Raw genomic sequence first — 11,753 nt, 5'->3', positions numbered from 1 at the left:
AGACGGTAGCGCTCGCTGCATCGTGCGGCCAGGGCTCGCGCATTGGACTGTTGGCGCTGGACCGGCCCAACATTTGGGCCGGCGCACCGGCGCAGATCAGCGCCCTTTGTTGATTGGGGGTTTTCTTTAGCAAATTTAATTTTAGGGATCCAATATTTTTAAGGGAGGTTTTGTTTGATTCTCAAAGATTCGGTTACTAACGCGAAATCCTGCATCCATACCTGGGCCAGCTGGAAATGTTTATCACCCATTTTTCATCTTCTAAATAAATAAGCCGCTTCTTGACAAAGTGCTAACTGTTAATGGTCTAGTTCCTGGTGGATAATTTGATGAAAATGTAACGTCCGTTTCGGTTTGGAATGATACATGGCGTGGCATTTTCCAAAGGCCGTACACTCTTCATGTTTACTGTGTTTCAAGTTAAAAGAAAATCCCACTTTTTCGAAGGATAGCCGGAATTTTTTTTAGATGATAGCACTTGCACATGATCATGCTATCATCTAAAATATAATACTCCCTTCGTTTACTATTATAAAAGTTTTTTTTAAATCAGATGTATATAGACACATTCTAGCGTGTTTGTTCATTCATTTCAATCCGTATATAGTCCACATTGAAAGTATTAAAACGCCTTATGACAGTGAACGGAGGGAGTAAGTTTGAATTGTCCGCATACAAGGTTCCCACACGTAGTCTCTACTTGATTTCACATCATACATGTCCTAACATGAAAATAATGCAAGGTCATGATTACAGATATCGTGGCTCATTTTTATATTCTTTCATATAGCATTAAATAATTCTGTTTGTAGCTTGACAATATATCACTTTTCTAGAATTGTGAGGAAAAAAGTGCTTTTCGAGCCGGCTAAAGAGCTGGATGGATGTGCTTGATTTTGAACCTACTGCTTTTCCAAGGTGTTTGATATATACCAGCCAAAATTCACCACCAAGGATCTAGGAGCGACCTACCGCAAGTTGGGGAAGTTACTCCTTCTTTGGTAAAAAGGAGGGCAAACTCTTATTCCATCATGATGGAAGGTGACATGAATCAACGAGTATTCAAGCGTTTTACGGCATCCGCCAACCTTGTCTGCATCTGATTCCCAATCGCCGCCAAAACCCATTCAAACTGAGTCTTGTAACCAGAATTTCACACACATGAAGGGATCGTGTGCAACCGAAAGAGGCGCTCGATCTATAGCCGAATGATCCACCCATGGCCAGACATCCCCATCGGCGCTGCCAAAGGAACACAACAGCCACACCGTCGTCGCGAACTTCGACACCAACATAGGATTATGTGAGAGAACCCAACCCTACCAACACCAAGCTCGATCAGCCGCCACCACCAATCGACTGGAATCTGATACCAACTATGATGTCTGCACACTAACAGATCACAATCGATCAATATCCTATACCTAGGTAGTTGGATAATCACTTGATCAGGGTTGTAATGTTGGGAGAAGTCTTGAGGAAGAAAAAGAACAAAGAAGGGGGATCTGAGATAGAGGGATAGGGGAGAAGATGTGAGCAAGAAGCTCTATTCTGAGTCTGATCTTCACTAACCCCATAAACAAGCCACACCTGGCTATTTAGATCCCAACTACTAAGAGCATCTCCAGCGATCCCCTATAATTTAGGTCCTCAAAGGGCCCATTATAGTTTAACTCCTTATATTTGTTGTGCTAAAAAACGGTTCCTAGCCGAATTCCTCAAACTTAACTTCCTAAAAATCATGATAGAAACTCCTAATATTGGCACACTCCATATATTCTTCACCAATTATTCTAAGTTTCTGTGTACGTACTACATTTCAACTAAATATTTGCACACATGTTAAATCCAAACTTAATAATTAAAGTTCACACAATTCATGAATATTACAAATTTAACATTTATAATTTAAATCATTCAAATTCAAACACACGAAAGGGTCCAAATGAAGTAAAGAGCATGATAGAAGCACAACAACCAACCGGTGCAATGAATTAGCCACTGCTACTCAACAAGGTCATCTTGGAGCTATGTATCAACCTCTTGGTTCTTGATGCTTCGATGCGCAACAAGGAATCTCTGTATCCTGTTTGCATCTACGAACAATGGCAAAGCACTTTTGAAGCACACCGAAAGCCTCTCAACATCCATCCTTGTCGACTCTAGACGCATTGCAAAGTGAGATCTCTTGTAGCCTTGAGGACACACGATTGTCTTCACAAATGTGGCCCCTGGAGGATAGATGCCATCTGCAATGTAGTAACCCATTGTGCACTGACGACCATTGACAACATAGTTGCAAGGAGGGGCATCTTCGGCAACAAGCCTAGAGAACAGTGGTGATCTCGACACATTCAGATCACTATGAGAGTCAGGCAATCCAAAGAATGAATGTCAAGTTCATAGATCCTCCGATGCAACTACCTCAATAACGATTGTTGGATCTTTGGAGTGCCTTTGTACTGACCTTTCCATCCCGCAGGACAATCCTTCATGTTCAGTGCATGAAATCAATTGATCCAAGCATATCAGGCCATCCTAATTTTTCACTTGAAGCCAAAAGCCTCTCGGTAGCTGTAACGCCCTGATCAAACCAATCGGTTCACCCACCGGTTCCTGTTCGTTGTGCCTTACTAGTGTACTCCAAATACTTGGTAGATAAGAAGGATGGCAAAGTAAACAAAGGTATATTTGATATACATGTTATTGGTGTGTACCTTACTAGTGCTCGTAGTAGCCCCTGGGTATTTGATACCGGTTCAGTTGCTAATATTAGTAACTCGAGACAGGAGTTGCAGAATAAATGGAGACTAGTTAAGGGAGAGGTGATGACGTGTGTTGGAAGTGTTTCCAAGTTTGATATGATCACCACCGCACACTCCCTCTACCTTTGGGATTAGTGTTGAGCATGAACATGATTAGATCATGTTTATTGCAATACGGTTATTCATTTAAGTCAGAGAATAATTGTTGTTCTGTTTACATGAATAAAACCTTCTATGGTCATACACCCAATGTAAATGGTTTATTTAATCTCGATCGTAGTGATACACATATTCATAATATTGATGCCAAAAGATGCAAAGTTGATAATGATAGTGCAACATACTTGTGGCACTGCCGTTTAGGTCATATTGGTGTAAAACACATGAAGAAAAACTCCATTGGACTTTTGGAATCACTTGATTATGAATCATTTGATACTTGCGAACCATGCCTCATGGGTAAAATGACTAAAACTCCGTTCTCCGGAACAATGGAGCAGCTAATGATTAATTGGAAATAATACATACCGATGTATGCGGTCCGATGAGTGTTGAAGCAAGCGGCGGGTATCGTTATTTTCTAACCTTCACAAATGATTTAAGTAGGTATGGGTATATCTACTTGATGAAAAACAAGTCTGAAACATCTGAAAAGTTTAAAGAATTTCAGAGTGAAGTGGAGAATCATCGTAACAAGAAGATAAAGTTTCTATGATCTGATCGCGGAGGCAAATATTTGAGTTACGAGTTCAGCCTTCATTTAAGACACTGTGGAATTGTTTCACAACTCACGCCACCTGGAACACCACAGCGTAATGGTGTGCCCGAACATCATAACCGTACTTTATTAGATATGGTGCATTCTATGATGTCTCTTACCTATTTGCCTTTATCATTTTGGGGTTATGCATTAGAGACATCCGTATTCAGTTAAATAGGGCACCGTATAAATCCGTTGAGACGACACCATATAAACTATGGTTTGGCAAGAAACCTAAGTTGTTGTTTCTTAAAGTTTGGGGATGCGATGCTTATGTCAAAAGGCTTCAGCCTGATAAGCTCGAACCCAAAGCAGAGAAGTGCTTCTTCATAGGATACCCTAAAGAGACTATTGGGTATACCTTCTACCATAGATCCGAAGGCAAGATCTTTGTTGCTAAGAATGGATCATTTCTAGAGAAGGAGTTTCTCTCGAAAGAAGTGAGTGGGAGGAAAGTAGAACTTGATGAGGTAGTTGTACCTTCTCTCGAATTGGAAAGTAGCACATCAGAGAAAACCGTTCCCCTGATGCCTACACCAACTAGAGAGAAAGCTAATGATGATGATCACTTCAGATCAAGTTACTACTGAACATCCTAGGTCGACCAGAACACGTACCGCACTAGAGTGGTACGGTAATCCTGTCCTGGAAGTCATGTTGTTAGACAACGGCAAACCTACGAACTATGAAGAAGCTATGATGAGCCCAGATTCCAATAAATGGCTTGAGGCCATGAAATCTAAGATAGGATCCATGTATAAGAACAAAGTGTGGACTTTGGTGGACTTGCACGATGATCAGAAAGCCATTGAGAATAAATGGATCTTCAAGAGGAGGACAAATGCTGATGGTAATATCATTATATATAAAGATCGACCTGTCGCGAAAGGTTTTTGACAAGTTCAAGGGGTTGACTATGATGAGACTTTCTCACCCATAGTGATGCTTAAGTCTGTCAGACTCATGTTAGCAATTGTTGCATTTTATGATTATGAAATCTGGCAAATGGATGTCAAAACTGCATTCCTTAACAAGTTTCTTAAAGAAGAGTTGTATATGATGCAACCAGAAGGTTTTGTCGATCCTAAGGGTGCTAACAAAGTGTGCAAGCTCCGGCGATCCATCTATGGACTAGTGCAAGCATCTTAGAGTTGGAATATACACTTTGATGAGGTTATTAAAGCATATGGTTTTATACAGACTTACGGTGAAGCATGTATTTACCAGAAAGTGAGTGGGAGTTCTGTAGCATTTCTGATATTATATGTGGATGACATATTGCTGATTGGAAATGATATAGAATTTTTGGATAGCATAAAAGGATACTTGAATAAGAATGTTTCAATGAAAGACCTTGGTGAAGTTGCTTACATATTGGGAATCAAGATCTATAGGGATAGATCAAGACTCTTGATAGGACTTTCACAAAGCACATACCATGACAAAGTTTTGAAGAAGTTCAAAATGGACCAGTCAAAGAAAGGGTTCTTTCCTGTGTTGCAAGGTGTGAAGTTGAGTAAGACTCAAAGCTCGACCACGACAGAAGAAAGAGAAAGGACGAAGGTCGCCCCCTTTGCCTTAGCCATAGGCTTTATACAATATGCCATGTTGTGTACCACACCTGATGTGTGCCATGCCACGTGTCTGGCAAAAGAGTGATCCAGGAGTGGATCACTAGACAGCGGTCAAAATTATCCTTAGTAACTAGAGGACTAAGGAAATGTTTCTCAATTATGGAGGTGATAAAGAGTTTGTCATAAAGGGTTACGTCGATGAAAGCTTTGACACCCAATCCGGATAACCCTGAGTAGTAGACCGGATACGTATAATGGAGCAGTCATTTGGAATAGCTCCAAGTGAAGTGTGATAGCAGCATCTACAGTATGACATAAGTATTTGCAAAGTACACATGGATCTGAATGTTGCAGACCCATTTGAATAAAACCTCTCTAACCCCAGAACTCATTGGGTGTTATTCACATGGCGATATGAACTAGATTATTGACTCTAGTGCAAGTGGGAGACTGTTAGAAATATGCCCTAGAGGCAATAATAAATTGGTTATTATCATATTTCCCTCTTCACGATAAACATCTATTATCCATGCTAGAATTGTATTGATTGGAAACTTAAATACATGTGTGGATAAATAAACAAATACCGTGTCCCTAGTGAGCCTCTACTAGACTAGCTCGTTGATGAATGGTGTTTAAGGTTTCCTAACCATAGACATGAGTTGTCCCTTGATGACGGGATCACATCATTAGGAGAATGATGTGATGGACAAGACCCATCCGTTAGCTTAGCATATGATCGTTCAGTTTATTGCTACTACTTTCTTAATGTCAAATACATATTCCTTCAACCATGAGGTTATGCAACTCCCAGATACCAGAGGAATACCTTGTGTGCTATCAAACATCACAACCTAACTGGATGATCATAAAGATGATCTACAGGTATCTCCAAAGGTGTCTGTTGAGTTGGCGTGAATCGAGATCGGGATTTTTCACTCCGTATGACAGAGAGGTATCTCCGGGCCCTCTCGGTAATACAACATCACAAGAAGCTTGCAAGCAAAGTGACTAAGGAGTTAGTTATGAGATGATGTATACGGAACGAGTAAAGAGACTTGCCTGTAACGAGATTGAACTAGGTTGGAGATACCGACGATCGAATCTTGGGAAAGTAACATACCAACAGACAAAGGGAACTACGTATATTGTCATAAAGGTTCGATCGATAAAGATCTTCATAGAATATGCAGGAACCAATATGGGCATCCAGGTCCTGCTATTGGTTATTGACCGGAGAAGCATGTCGGTCATGTCTACATCATTCTCGAACACATAGGGTCCGCACGCTTAACGTTCATTAACAATACAATATTATATGATTTATGTATGCTCGTGACCGAATGTTGTTCCAAGTCCCGATTGAGATCACGGACATGACGAGGAGCTCCGGAATGGTCCAGAGGTAAAAATTGATATATAGGATGATATGGTTGGGCCAAGGGGTAAGGCCCACGGGGCTTTAGGTCGGTGCAAAAGGAAGTTTTGCGGAGGTCAGGGACCAGACGTGCGGGACCCTGGTGTCTGGCCCTGGACCAGACGCTGAGGCCCATGGCGTCTGGGCCAGATGCCAAGGACCATGGCGTCTGGTACTGGAAACTGAGAGGGACTCTTCCTTGCATTCCAAACCGATTTTGAAGAGGCTCTTTCTCCAAGAAATGACCCCAGGGCTCAACATATAAATAAAGGAGCAGGGCTAGCCCCTGGGGGACACCACGATTCACCAAGCCGTCTGCCGGCGCCCCTCTCCCTCTAGTTCATCCTCTGTCCTAAATCCGTTGTGCTTGGGGAAGCCCTGCGGAAATAGTTTCACCACCACCGTCACCACACCGTCGTGCTGTTGGAACTCATCTACTACTTCGCCCCTCTTGCTGGATCAAGAAAGCAAGGACGTCATCGAGCTGAAAGTGTGCTGAACACGGAGGTGCCATATGTTCGGTACTTGATCGGGACGGATCGTGAAGGTGTGCGACTACATCAATCACATTGATAAACGCGTCCGCTTAGCGATATACAAGGGTATGTAGATGCTCTACCCCTCTTGTAGCTATAGATCTCCATGGACAGATCTTGCGTGTGCGTAGATTTTTTTTTGTTTTCCATGCAACATTACCCAACATTGTTGTCTCCAAGGTCTTGACGCTTCAACACCAACAAGAGAAAGGCCAACATTGCCACATCTTCCACACCAAAGCGGGCATCAACGGTTGTTCCATGAAAGTCATCATCGACGGAGGAAGTTGCCACAACTTGGCAAGTGAAGAACTATGCACAAAGCTCCAATTGGTCAAGACAAAGCACCCTTGCCCCTACAAGGTCCAATGGCTTAGCGACTCCGACACATTCAAGTGGAGCACCGATTTAAGTCTCCTTCAAGATTGGAGCTTACGAATATACCTTGGAGTGTGATGTGGTTCCCATGTCCGTTTGCCATCTCCTACTTGGACGACCTTGGCAATTCGACCGCGGTGTCATCCACAATGGGAGAAACAATCACTATAGCTTCAAGATGAAGGGAAAGGATTACATGCTACGACCTATGTCACCAAGTCAAGTGATCGCCGACAAGCAAGCATCTACCCATCATGGAGAGAATAGTGAGTGAACCACCAAAAAGAGAGTGAGCGCCACAAGCCAAAAATGAGTGCCTCCATGATGAGCGACAAGAAAAACTTAGTTCTCTTAGCCACCACAAGAGAGATGAGAGAAGTGTGCGAGAACCCATCAAGTGGCATGCACTATGTCCTAGTGTGCAAGGACGAGGCAACAAGAACTAACACCTCTCACCATCTACCTTTAGTGTTGTCTAATCTATTACAGGAATTCAAGGATGCTTTTCCCAATGAGCTACCTCCGGGACTACCTCCTCTTCAAGGCATCGAACACCGCATCAACCTCATACCCGGCGCTCCCCTACCAAACAAGGCACCTTACCGCGTAAACCCTGAGGAAACCAAGGAAATCCAAAGGCAATTACAACAACTCATTAACAATGGGCATGTACGTGAAAGCTTAAGTCCTTGTGCCGCTCCGTTTATTCTTGTATCTAAGAAAGACAGTAGTTTTCGCATGTGTTTCGACTGCTGCCTTATTAATGCTATCACCATTCGCTATCATTATCACATTCCACGCCTTTATGATATGCTAGATGAGCTTAGCGGAGCCACTATTTTCTCAAAAATTGATCTTAAAAGTGGCTATTACCCAATTCGCATTCAACAAGGTGATGAGTGGAAAACCGCTTTTAAAACCAAGTTTGGCTTGTACGAGTGGCTTGTTACGCCAATGGGCTTATCCGAAGCTCCCGGTACATTCATGCACGTCATGCATTTTGTCCTTCGACCCGACATTGGCGTATTTGTTGTGGTCTACTTTGACGACATACTTGTATTTAGAAAATCTCTAAAAGATCATGTCACCCATCTTAAAACTGTTTTGCAAACTCTTAGAAAAGAGCGCCTTTATGCTAATATCGAGAAATGCAAATCTGACATTGAGAAGCTTGTTTTCCTAGGCTTTGCTATGTCTTCTAAGGGTGTGCATGTAGATGAAGCTAAAATAGATGCTATTAAAACTTGGCCACAACCCACTAATTTGCAACAACTGCGTAGCTTCCTTGGCTTAGCAGGTTTCTATCGTCACTTTGTGAAATTTTTTAGCACCATTGCATGCCTTGAGTAAGAAGAATGCATCTTTTGTTTGGGGACCATCCCAAGATACTGCATTCAATGAGCTTAAAAATTTGCTTACACATGCTCCGTTACTTGCGTTACCCAATTTCGATAAAACTTTCGAAGTGCATTGCGACGCTTGTGGTAATGGCATAGGAGGTGTGTTGATGCAAGAGAAGCGCTCCATAGCTTACTTTAGTGAGAAACTTTCCGGAGCGCAACTCAATTATCTCATCTATGACGAAGAATTATATGCTTTGGTTAGAGTATTACATGTGTGGGAACATTTCCGTCCCCATGAATTTGTCAGCACTACTGCAGGATGCTGCTAACGCGACACTACGATCAGAGACCCTTCGACGAAACTGTGTGCGATGCATTAATCGCAAACAGTGATGTAAAATAACTGTCAAAAAAGGTGCAAAATGTTTGCGATGGCGGGTACATCAAACACGGTTCAGATTTTACTTGTGTGTGCGATGATGGGCATACGGTTGATCCAGACGAACTGTTTGCAATTAGACAGAACAACAAAAACGGGCAGCCATATCAATGTGTATGCGACATACGGCATACAGTTCGCTCCAATGAACTGTTTGCTAGTAGGGAAAGCAACAGAAACGATCAGCCAAATCAAGGTGTGAGTGATATACGACATACGGTTCACTCGAATGAACTATTTGGATTAGGGAAGAGAACATCAACGGTTCAACTTCACAAGATGTGTGTGATGCGCGGCAAACAGGCCTGGAGGTTAATTTGAGAACAAGTACACAAAGATTAATTTGTGTGTTCAAAAAACAAAAATTATCAAAAAGTAACGAGATATACCTTCTTCAAGCCAATCAACATGTGTTCAAAAAACAAAAAATGTCAAAAATTACAAAACAAAGACCTCGATATTAATTAGATGGATGGGTCACTACAAAGGTATATAATAAACCTTTGCAGTTACCCATCCAACTAGTTAATATCAAGTCCACTTCCCATCCGTTCACCCATCTCATGACTACTCCAGCGTCAACACAGTTAACTTGGGAGTTCTGTTAGATGAGCTATCGGTAGGGAAGCTGGTCCTTGCTGCTGTAGATCCCTCTTTGCAGCCTTTATTGCGTAACACAATGGAAATGGTTCAACTGAACAAGATGTGTGTGATACGCGGCAAACAGGTCCTTGATCAGAAATGTGTGCGAAGACCAATAATAACACAGATGATTGCTGCTAATAAGCCAAGTGATTTGCTCTGTCTACAAAAGAATAACGTGTGTATATATATATAACTAAAATAAACATCCAATTACATAAGTGACTAAACAGATCATTCACACACACCTCAATAAAAAATTGCATGCATTCTAAAGTACGAGAAACGATCGTCTAGTCATCTACTTCTTGTGAGGCTCCCGCCACTGCTCTGTGGCTCGATCCCTTGTCTAGGGCATGAAGAAGACACTTCCTCATTCAGCGATCCGCCTGTACATCTCGTAGCTTGTGTACGCGTCCTTGGCCGCGTACTTGACGTGTTGTTCATCCAGTCTCTCATGCCAAACACTGTGCCAGGCTTTCTTGTCCTTCTTGCTCTCATCCTTTATCTTCATGTAGTAGGGGTGGATGATGGTGGAGGCGAGGTCAACCAGGGAGTTCAGTTTGTTGTTGTCGCTGCCCCAGACCTTGTAGTGGTCCTGGATGTTGACAAGATTCCGGCATTTCAAGCCCGAAACCTTGAGCGCTTTTAGATCGTTGGTGGTGTCCACTGTAGCGAAATTGTAGTCGGAGCTGTTGATAAACCTGGAGAAACGCTCGCAAGGCCTTATGGCCAGGTGGTAGTGGTAGACAAGGACGTCATGTTGCATGCACAACTGGGCAACGACAACCTTCTGATCATGCCCGGCACAACGGATGGTGTACTTGTAACGCCCACGATGCGGCTATATCTCCCACGTGTCGAAGCACGACTTAGACGCATAACCGCATGGTGGTTTTGTCGCAAGAAGGGTCATCTTCACACAATCCCATGTAATGAACAAGAATGGGATAAAGAGAGTTGGCTTACAATCGCCACTTCACACAATACATAAATATATTCAAACATCATCCAAAATACACTCATAGACCGACTATGGTCAAATCCAAATGAAAAGAAGATAACCCCAAATGCTAGATCCCCGATCGTCCCGACTGGGCTCCACTACTGATCATCTGGAAACGAAACATAGTAACGACCAAGGTCCTCATCAAACTCCCACTTGAGCTCGGTTGCGCCGCTTGCGCTGGTATCCTCGGCACCTGCATCTATTTTGGTAGAATCTGTGAGTCACGAGGACTCAGCAATCTCACACCCGCGAGATCAAGACTATATAAGCTTGAAGGTAGGAAAAGGGGTAATATGGTGGAGCTGCAGCAAGCACTAAGCATATATGGTGGCTAACATACACAAGTGAGAGCGAGAAAAGAAGCAACGCATCGGTCGAGAAGCTAGAAGTGATCAAGAAGTGATCCTGAAACTACTTACGTAAATCCATAACCCAAACCGTGTTCACTATCCGGACTCCACCGAAAAGAGACCATCACGGCTACACACGTGGTTGATGCATTTTAAAGAAGTCAAGTGTCAAGTTATCTACAACCGTACATTAACAAATTCCCATCTGCCTCATAACCGCGGGCACGACTTTCAAAAGATAATACCCTGCAGGGGTGTCCCAACTTAGCCCATCATAAGCTCTCACGGTCAACGAAGGATATACCTTCTCCCGGGAAGACCCAATCAGTCTCGGAATCCCGGTTCACAAGACATTTCGACAATGGTAAAACAAGACCAGCAAAGCCGCCCGATGTGCCGACAAATCCCGATAGGAGTCGCACGTATCTCGTTCTCAGGGCACACCGGATAAGTCAAGCTACGAGTAAAACCAGGCCTCAAGTTTCCCCGAGGTGGCCCCACAGGCTGCTCGGTACGAACCAACACTCGAAGGAGCACTGG

This window comes from Triticum aestivum, chromosome 3B (assembly GCF_018294505.1).
Source record: "Triticum aestivum cultivar Chinese Spring chromosome 3B, IWGSC CS RefSeq v2.1, whole genome shotgun sequence".
Lineage (NCBI taxonomy): Eukaryota > Viridiplantae > Streptophyta > Magnoliopsida > Poales > Poaceae > Triticum > Triticum aestivum.
Note: the sequence above shows the minus strand (reverse complement) of the source record.